We start from the raw sequence: 11,445 nt of genomic DNA, 5'->3' as shown, positions 1-11,445 counted from the left end.
TGGCCCGCCCAGTTCTAGTCCAATATACAAAGGAGTGAAGGTAAATTTGTACAAAAATTTGGGATCCCCTATAGTCTAAGCCATCTGGGCCGCCCAATATTTTAACTGTAGCTTCGCCGGCGTGTGGCGCACATGCTTTTCGAAACGAATATAGGAACATTAGGTGACCAATTAAACGTTCTATGTTTTGGTAATATATGAGCTTCATATCAGATTCGTATATCAACAACTAAGCTTTGGAATTATGAGTGGCATGTTGTTTCACTTGATGGGTTGAGGTCTTGAGGAGCAGTGCTACCATGACGCGAAGCACCTACGATGATGGTACTGAATATGAGGGGGGACCATAAGATTTAGGAGTATAGTGACCGTGCCATGGCGGATATGAAGGTGCAAATCGGACAAATTCTACTTCACAACCAAGGTTTGCTTCAACTAGTCACAACGAATTTGTACGGACAAGAAAAGTACAGTAAACAAGTTAGATCTAACTCCGGGTGAGATCAATAAGTTAAGCAGATATGAAAGAGTACCACCTCTCTTGCGACGCCGTGTATGCCCCTACTGATATGTTGAGGGTGTTGCAGGTGCGATGGTTGTCGGGGCCCGGAAGAAGACTTTAGATGACACGGCCGGGTCAGGGGATAAGTCCTGTTGCCATGGACGAGGCAGCCGTAGGAGCGGCAACGACAAGGTGGACGATGGCGCCGATGAAGCGAGAGGATGCGATGAAAGGATCCTGGTCCAGCGCCATGGATGAGAGACGTCCATCTCTTGAAGTGGACGACGGGGTAGGGTAGCTGCTCCGGCAAGGTGGAGGATGGGGTGGCGGACGGAGGAGGCTGGTCGCAATGGGGAGGTTGTTGTGGCGTCGATGGTGTATGAATGGGGAAATGGAGGGGGAGGGGGGATCTTAAACTTTGGGACGCGCTTGTCTGAAATGTGGGAAAGTTACAAACTTATCCCCCATTTAAAATTTCAGACATCACGTTGGTTGGGGATAGGACGGTAATCTCGCATCTCTTGCCGGTAGCGATTTTAGGCGAGGAGAGGGTGTTTTGCCGCCCACGGTTGGCACCCATGGTGTATGAATGGGCCTGACAGGTAGGGAGGATGTGTCACGTCTAAGGGAAGTTAGACATCTGACCCTATTTAAAATATTTGCCTACATCGATTTTGGACGAGGAGAGTTTGTTTTTCCGCCCATCGTGTATGAATGGGGAAATGGAGGGAGAGACAAATGTCTTTCGGACAAGCTGGAATCAAATGTGTTTTTCCGTCCACGTTTGGCTCCCACCGTGTCTGAATGGGCTCAGAGGCGGTCGTGCCACGTCTGATTGAAGTTACTAGTCTATCCCTATAGACAGTAGTGTAAATCAGGTTGATTAGGATGTGAAGTGTCAGGGGTAGACATTAATTTCCATCTTGCAAACACTTGCTTCGGGAAGCCCACAAATGATAGTGGGTGTTTAGGCGCTTTGTTCAAAACTTGGGAGAATTAGCATTCACGTTTACCCTGGGCCGTGGCAGCTAAATTCAAATCCAATTTGTATTCGATTACGAATATCCATAGATAATTCTACGTTTATTTATTTATTTCTTCATAACCACAACAAAGATTTATTCCACCTTTATATATGATTATGATTTAGAAATGTCGTGATCTTCGAATTCAGTAGGTTGGATACTCTTTGTGTCAAACAGTTATTTCATCCAATACAATGTGCTCACATGAAAAATAGTTCACCTTATGTCAATCATACAAGTACTGAGGATTACCTCGCCTAAAAAATTTGGATCATTACAACACATGGACAACATAGGGGGTCTTACAACATAATCCATTCACAGACATGACACAACATGCAAGTACAATAATCTAATGAAAATTTCAACTAGTATCTAAGTAAGAACTGGGATTATCCTAGGCTTAAGATAGCAGAAACAACATGACCTCCGCCGTCTTCAAATGCAACATTCTTACTTCCTCCTATTCTTGGGTTGCTTGCATAATGCGTGCAGCTAATTGCATAATTTACAGCCTTAAGATCCAGATTACCTCATTCATGGCAGCCACACCATCTCTTTCTGCCTCTAGTAGAGCCTCACGAACTATAACATCTATGTTCAAACTTCTCTCTGGCGGTATTGCCTATGAACTGCTACCATATGGTAACATGGATGGCGCACTGCTTCCACAAATAGATTCTGGGGTTACATTGTGTCCTAGTGTGAATGTCATCCTGAAAGGGTTTTGCTGGACATAAGTAAGAGATATTTATCGCATGATACATGCAGTAAGCTTACATGGTAAATGACAAATGAATTATTGCCAAGCATGGCAAGCTATATTTAAATGGTTCGAAGTAGCATCAGCCAAAAAGAAATTAAAATGGTAAGATGAAACTAGGGATGTAAGTGGCAAATAAAAGATATCCGCAGTCCCATCTAGTTAGTTTTTGCTAGCCCCCTACTTCATCTTCCTCAAAAAACAAAAAACTCTTTTGAACTATCATACCCCTAGTGTACTTTAATCGGGATTAAATAGGACCCAGTTGACATCCCTAGTTGAAAGGGAGTGTACCACTGCTATATTTAAGTTGCCAAGGCATCTAAGCAGTTGAAATAATCTGAGAAAGCACTTAATAGTGTGGCCTCATATAAACTAGAAAGACAGTCTTGTGATGAAGTTCATAGAAAAGTTAAGGAATCAAATGAACCAGGCATGCATTTCTTTACGATAGTACAACAGGCACTGCTGACATATTGGCCAACTCAGGTATAGTCTAACAAGTAACAAACAAGCAATCAAATCAAGCAATACAACAAAGAATGCAACTGAACTATTTGTAGTTCTGTAGGATTACAGGTTGAGGGCACAAGCCAAGAAAGCATCCCACACACGCATTACATTTCACATGTACTAAAACACACTGGCTTACCATATGTTGTTATGAAGCCTCACTGCTGTTGCAATGTTCTTTGCAGATATCGTCAGCATCCCGTGGTTGTAGTTTATTCTGCACCCTCTATTTAGGTAAAATTAATTTTAATCGCATGCACTGGTTCGAATTGATCATCAAATGGTTCATCTAAACTAATGAAAGAAGGGTGTGTGCTTACACGACAATATATGTGCGTCACTTTATTTTATGCTTGTTCGAGGTGCCAGCCCCAAAAGAACAAATATTTTGTTTCATGGGGTTGGCAGCTCCATAATTAATAGAAGCATAAAATTAGTCATGCAACTTCGAAAGACCAAGAACACACAAAAAAGTAATGAACAGAGGCTCAGAGTAGTGATGTAATAGCTAGCATCAGAAAATGTAGGGTAAAACAAACAAAAAGCAGCGGAACCACATGTTAGTTTGCTGATGTGTAATTAAGCATAGAGACCATGAAGTAGTCTGATGGAACCAATATGTGGCATCAGAACAACACCATTATCATAAGTATAGCTTGCAAGAAGTAAAATAGTAGGCAATGATATCTAGGAAGTATAGTAACACTTAGGACAAAACTAAAGCTTTGTAACTATATGTGCACTAGTTTGTAATTTAGCACATGTAACATGTTCACTGCCAGAAGTATGGCCCTACAGGTGCAAGCAGAATAACACGTCTCATGAAAAATTGAATGATGCCCTGAAGAAATTCAAAGGTGATGTGCTTATGCTAATAAAGTGACCGTAGGCGCCGACCGTTGGATAATAGTACCTAATTCTCAGCGGCATATGGGTATTGTTGTCATACTAGATAGCTAAGGTATAGTGCACGATGGCATCATTTACGCGGTCGATGCACAGATTGGCTGCTTATATTGGTGGAATCTATCGTCGTGTAATTGTTCCATCTCATCTCATCTTTACCTTATGAATACGACTGCCTGTTGATTGTTACAAATTTAGAATAGATAGTATGTCTATAGCCACATCATTACTATATGTTCCTCTCATTTCCTAGATTTTTATGACCACACATGTTATTGTTAGAGTTGATATGATAACAATTGGCATCTAATGATTGTTAGAATAGATATTATGAGTATAACCTCATGATTGCTATAATTTACTCTCATTTCCAAGATTTTTATAACAACGCACGGTATTGCTTAGAGTTGATATGAGAACAATAGTAAGTGCTATTGTAGAATATGAGTAGGCCCTATCATAGCTGTTTTCCTCTCATTGTTACATGATGTTTGAACCATGACATATTGCCAGAATATGAAAGCCATTGGCTTATTTTTTTAACTTGGGGTATGATTATGACCACGACATTGCAATTCTCTGTCTATGATATGTGTCACTGTTATATAATCTTAATTCCACACTACTCTGAACATGATTGTATATTTTTGTCCTTTTGCTCCCCAATTTGATTTGTTGCAGCAGATGCAAATGCGCTGGCATTCATGATTCCAGGACCTGGAATCATACCAGTCGATGGGTGGTAGTTTATCGCTCGTTCAACTAACGGCGGTCATTTGATGCTCATTCGCATGTACCAAATTGACCAAACCATTACATCAAACCACATGCAGTACAATGCCTGGGGCGTTCATGACTGTGATGGCTATGGCTGCTTCGTGTTCGAGAAAGACCCCAGATCCGTTGGGCCAGGCGTATTCAACTGGAGGCGGGTTTACAGCCTCCGTAACCACTCCATGTTCCTCGGGCTCAATCATTCGATCATCCAACCAATCATCGATCATATCACCGGTGATGATTACCGTGCTATGCAACTTCCATTCTCCAGGGGAACTGTGTTTACACATCATACCATAGGTTTCACCATATCTAGAGATTTGTCGACACATCTTGTTGCCAAATAATCTTTAGTGTGTGAAAGGCATCAAGCTTCCATGCGATGGATGGATTTTGCAAACTCGACATGCGGCGATGTGTTTCATGCCAACAGCAAATGTGCACAACTTGATTCTTACTGATATCTAGACTGAGCCATTTTTTGAGCAAAAGAGGGGGGGGTCCCCCTCCGATTTCATTAACGAAACCACCACGAATCCAGGTCCAGACTAGAACAGCCCTACCCAACTACTAAAAACCATGTATCCTGCTATTGTAGCATGTCCCTCTATTGTTGGATATTATATATTGTTGTTAGTTTGAAGCACTCCTCTGGTTTGAAGGATAGATACCTTTCTGAGATCAAGTGCATCCTAACTCACCTGCGTAGGATGTACTGATAATGATGAAGGATATATATATATATATATATATATATATATATATCAATTAGGCTTCAAGTGCATACTTGTTGGTGAAAGTATTTGATACGTCTCCAATGCTTCTATAATTTTTTATTGTTCCATGCTATTATATTATCGGTTTTGGATGTTTAATATGCATTTATATGCTACTTTATATTATTTTTGGGACTAACCTAATAAACGAGAGCCCAGTGCCAGTTTTTGTTTTTTTTTCCTGTTTTAGAGTTTTGTAGAAAAGGAATACCAAACAGAGTCCAAATGAATGAAACTTTCGCGATGATCTTTCTTGGACCGAAAGAAAACCAGAAGACTTGGAGATGAAGTCGGAGATGCAACGAGGCGACCGCGAGGTAGGAGGGCGCGCCCCCTACCTCGTGTGCCCCTTGTAGCCCCCCGACCTAGTTCCTTAGCCTATATGCTCTCTTATACCCTAAAAACATCCAGGAGAGCTAGGAAACCACTTTCCACTGCTGCAACCTTCTATACCCGTGAGATCCCATCTAGGGGCCTTTTCCGGCGTCTTGTCGGAGGGGGATTCGATCACGGAGGGCTTCTTCATGAACACCAATGCCTCTCCGATGACATGTGAGTAGTTTACCACAGACCTTCGGGTCCATAGCTAGTAGCTAGATGGCTTCTTCTCTCTCTTTGATTCTCAATACCATGTTCTCCTCGATGTTCTTGGAGATCTATTCTATGTAATATTCTTTTGCAGTGTGTTTGCCGAGATCCGATGAAATGTGGATTTATGATCAGATTATCTATGAATATTATTTGGTTCTTCTCTAAATTCTTATATGCATGATTTGATATCTTTGCAAGTTTCTTGGAATTATCGGTTTAGTTTGGCCTACTAGATTGATCTTTCTTGCAATGTTAGAAGTACTTACCTTTGGGTTAAATCTTGCGGTGTCCTTTCCCAGTGACAGTAGGGGCAGCAAGGCACGTATTGTATTGTTGCCATCGAGGATAAAAAGATGGGGATTTCATCATATTGCTTAAGTTAATTCCTGTACATCATTTCATCTTACTTAATGCATTACTCTATTCTTTATGAACTTAATACTCTAGATGCAGGCAGGAGTCGGTTGATGTGTGGAGTAATAGTAGTAGATGCAAAATCGTTTCGGTCTACATGACACGGACGTGATGCGTATGTTCATGATCATTGCCGTAGCTATCATCATAACTATGCGCTTTTCTATCAGTTGCTCGACATTAATTTGTTCACCCACCGCAATATTTGCTATCTTGAGAGAAGCCACTAGTGAAACCTATGGCCCACGGGTCTCTTTTCCATTATATTGAATCTCTTTTACATCTTACTAGTTTCCAATATACTATTTTGCAATCTTTTACTTTCCGATCTATAAACTAAAAATACCAAAAATATTTACATTACCGCTTATCTATCTCTATCAGATCTCACTTTTGTAAGTGACCTTGAAGGGATTAACAAGCCCTTTATCGCGTTGGGTGCAAGTTGTTGATTGTTTGTGCGGGTATTCGGTGACTTATGCGTTGTCTCTTACTGGATTGATACCTTGGTTCTCAAACGAAGGGAAATACTTACGCTACTTTGCTGCATCACCGTTTCCTCTTCAAGGGAAAACCAACGCAAGCTCAAGAGGTAGCAAGAAGGATTTCTAGTGCCGTTGCTGGGGAGATCTAACGTCAAGTCAAGCCATACCAAGTACCCATCATAAACTCTTCTCCCTTGCATTACATTATTCGCCGTTTGCCTCTCGTTTTCCTCTCCCCCACTTCTAATTTTTTTTCGAGAACCATTGCATTTTCTTCGCCCCTCTTCAGTTCGTCTCTTTTCGCTTGCTTCTTGTGTGCTTGTGTGTTGGATTGCTTGCTTTCTCACGATGGCTCAAGATAATACCAAATTGTGTGGCTTTTCCAATACCAACAACAATTATTTTATTCGCACTTCGATTTCTCCTACTACTAAGCAAGCGGAAAGATCAATTTTTGCTTGGAAAAGCCGCAAAAGAAGAAAGATGTGGATAATGATATTGTTAAATATAAGCTATTTCCGTTTTTGCTTAGAGATTGTGCTAAAACTTGATTTTCATCTTTGCCTAAAAATAGTATAGATTCGTGGAATCAGTGTAAAGATGCTTTCATCTCTAAGTATTTTCCTCCCGCTATGATCATCTCCCTTAGGAACGATATTATGAATTTTAAGCAACTTGATCATGAGCATGTTGCGCAATCTTAGGAGAGGATGAAATTGATGATACGTAATTTCGCTACACATGGACTGAATTTGTGGATGATTATACAAAAAGTTTATGCCGGATTGAATTTTTCTTCTAGAAATCTTTTATATTCGGCCGCGGGAGGCACTTTTATGGAAATCACTTTAGGAGGGACTACTAAGATCCTAGATAATATTATGGTTAATTATTCTCAATGGTACACTGAAAGATCCAATAGTAGAAAAGTTCATGTGATTGAAGAGATTAATGTTTTGACTGGAAAGATGGATGAACTTATGAAATTATTTGCCAATAAAAGTTTGTCTCTGATCCTAATGATATGCCTTTGTCCACTTTTTTTTGACTAGTGACTGTAGGGAAAACCCCCCATAGGATTAAGAATTTATTAGTAGAGTGAATGAAAGTACATGGATTACAAGAGGTAATCTAGTGTAAACAACATAGAGAAATAAAAGCTACACTAAGAAACTAATAATGAAAATAATAATGAATCTATGGATGTAAATTTTGTTGGTAGCAACTGTTGGAAATATGCCCTAGAGGCAATAATAAAAGTATTATTATTATATTTCCTTGTTCATGATAATTGTCTTTTATTCATGCTATAACTGTATTATCCGGAAATCGTAATACACGTGTGAATACATAGACCTCAATATGTCCCTAGTGAGCCTCTAGTTGACTAGCTCGTTGTGATCAACAGATAGTCATGGTTTCCTGGCTATGGACATTGGATGTCGTTGATAACGGGATCACATCATTAGGAGAATGATGTGATGGACAAGACCCAATCCTAAGACTAGCACAAAAGATCGTGTAGTTCATTTGCTAGAGCTTTGCCAATGTCAAGTATCTCTTCCTTTGACCATGAGATCGTGTAACTCCTGGATACCGTAGGAGTGCTTTGGGTGTATCAAACGTCACAACGTAACTGGGTGACTATAAAGGTGCACTACAGGTATCTCCGAAAGTATCTATTGTTTTATGCGGATCGAGACTGGGATTTGTCACTCCGTGCAAACGGAGAGGTATCTCTGGGCCCACTCGGTAGGACATCATCATATGCGCAATGTGACCAAGGAGTTGATCACGGGATGATGTGTTATGGAACGAGTAAAGTGACTTGCCGGTAACGAGATTGAACAAGGTATTGGATACCGACGATCGAATCTCGGGCAAGTAAAATACCGCTAGACAAAGGGAATTGTATACGGGATCGATTAAGTCCTTGACATCGTGGTTCATCCAATGAGATCATCGTGGAACATGTGGGAGCCAATATGGGTATCCAGATCCCGCTGTTGGTTATTGACTGGAGAACGTCTCGGTCATGTCTGCATGTCTCCCGAACCCGTAGGGTCTACACACTTAAGGTTCGATGACGCTAGGGTTATAAAGGAAGCTTGTATGTGGTTACCGAATGTTTTTCGGAGTCCCGGATGAGATCCCGGACGTCAGAGGAGTTCCGGAATGGTCCGGAGGTAAAGATTTATATATAGGAAGTCCTGTTTCGGCCATCGGGACAAGTTTCGTGGTCATCGGTATTGTACCGGGACCACCGGAAGGGTCCCGGGGGCCCACCTGGTGGGGCCACCTGCCCCGGGGGGCCACATGGGCTGTAGGGGGTGCGCCTTGGCCTACATGGGCCAAGGGCACCAGCCCCAAGAGGCCTATGCGCCTAGGGAACCCTAGAGGGAAGAGTCCTCAAGGGGGAAGGCACCTCCGAGGTGCCTTGGGGAGGATGGACTCCTCCCCCCCCCCTCTTGGCCGCACCCCAAAACCCATCTAGGGCTGGCCGCCGCCCCTAGGGGGTGGGAAAACCCTAAAGGGGGCGCAGCCCCCTTCCCCCCTATATATATTGAGGCATGGGGCTGCCCATAACACGCGATTTGATCTCTCGTTGGTGCAGCCCTGCCCCTCTCCCTCCTCCTCTTCTCCCATGGTGCTTGGCGAAGCCCTGCGGGATTGACACGCTCCTCCACCACCACCACGCCGTTGTGCTGCTGTTGGATGGAGTCTTCCTCAAACTCTCCCTCTCTCCTTGCTGGATCAAGGCGTGGGAGACGTCACCGGGCTGTACGTGTGTTGAACGCGGAGGTGTTGTCCGTTCGGCACTTGATCATCGGTGATTTGAATCACGACGAGTACGACTCCATCAACCCCGTTCACTTGAACGCTTCCGCTTAGCGATCTACAAGGGTATGTAGATGCACTCTCCTTTCTACTCGTTGCTGGTCTCTCCATAGATAGATCTTGGTGTTACGTAGGAAAATTTTTGAATTTCTGCTACGTTCCCCAACAGTGGCATCATGAGCTAGGTCTATTGCGTAGATTCTTTGCACGAGTAGAACACAAAGTAGTTGTGGGCGTTGATATTGTTCAATATGCTTACCGTTACTAGTCCAATCTTGTTTCGACGGTATTGTGGGATGAAGCGGCCCGGACCGACCTTACACGTACTCTTACGTGAGACAGGTTCCACCGATTGACATGCACTTGGTGCATAAGGTGGCTAGCGGGTGCCAGTCTCTCCCACTTTAGTCGGAACGGATTTGATGAAAAGGGTCCTTATGAAGGGTAAATAGCAATTGGCATATCACGTTGTGGTCTTGCGTAGGTAAGAAACGTTCTTGCTAGAAACCCATAGCAGCCACGTAAAACATGCAAACAACAATTAGAGGACGTCTAACTTGTTTTTGCAGGGTATGCTTTGTGATGTGATATGGCCAGAAGAATGTGATGAATGATATGTGATGTATGAGATTGATCATGTTCTTGTAATAGGATTCACGACTTGCATGTCGATGAGTATGACAACCGGCAGGAGCCATAGGAGTTGTCTTTATTTTTTGTATGACCTGCGTGTCATTGAAGAACGCCATGTAACTTACTTTACTTTATTGCTAAACGCGTTAGCCATAGAAGTAGAAGTAGTCGTTGGCGTGACAACTTCATGAAGACACGATGATGGAGATCATGGTGTCATGCCGGTGACAAGATGATCATGGAGCCCCGAAGATGGAGATCAATGGAGCTATATGATATTGGCCATATCATGTCACAACTATATAATTGCATGTGATGTTTATTATGTTTATGCATCTTGTTTACTTAGGACGATGGTAGTAAATAAGATGATCCCTTACAACAATTTCAAGAAGTGTTCTCCCCTAACTGTGCACCGTTGCTACAGTTCGTCGCTTCTAAGCACCACGTGATGATCGGGTGTGATGGATTCTTACGTTCACATACAACGGGTGTACGACAGTTTTACACAGCGAAAACACTTAGGGTTAACTTGACGAGCCTAGCATGTGCAGACATGGCCTCGGAACACGGAGACCGAAAGGTCGAGCATGAGTCGTATAGTAGATACGATCAACATGAAGATGTTCACCGATGATGACTAGTCCGTCTCACGTGATGATCGGACACGGCCTAGTTGACTCGGATCATGTAATCACTTAGATGACTAGAGGGATGTCTATCTAAGTGGGAGTTCATAAGATGAACTTAATTATCCTGAACATAGTCAAAAGACCTTTTGCAAATTATGTCGTAGTTCACGCTATAGTTCTACTGTTTTAGTTATGTTCCTAGAGAAAATATAGTTGAAAGTTGACAGTAGCAATTATGCGATCAGTAGAAAGCTTATGTCCTTAATGCACCGCTCAGTGTGCTGAACCCCAACGCCGTTTGTCGATGTTGCGAACATCGGACATACACGTTTTGATAACTACATGATAGTTCAATTAAATGGTTTAAGTAGAGGCACCAAAGACGTTTTTTGAAACATCGCGAAACATATGAGATGTTTTGAAGGCTGAAATTGGGATTTCAGGCTCGTGCCCATGTCAAGAGGTATAAGACCTCCGACGATTTTCTTAGCCTGCAAACTAAGGGAGAAAAGCTCAATCGTTGAGCTTGTGCTTAGATTGTCTAAGCACAACAATCACTTGAATCGAGTGGGAGTTGATCCTCCAGATGA

This window comes from Triticum aestivum, chromosome 4B (assembly GCF_018294505.1).
Source record: "Triticum aestivum cultivar Chinese Spring chromosome 4B, IWGSC CS RefSeq v2.1, whole genome shotgun sequence".
NCBI lineage: Eukaryota > Viridiplantae > Streptophyta > Magnoliopsida > Poales > Poaceae > Triticum > Triticum aestivum.
The sequence above is the reverse complement of the archived record's forward strand: the minus strand, read 5'-3'. Positions refer to the sequence as shown.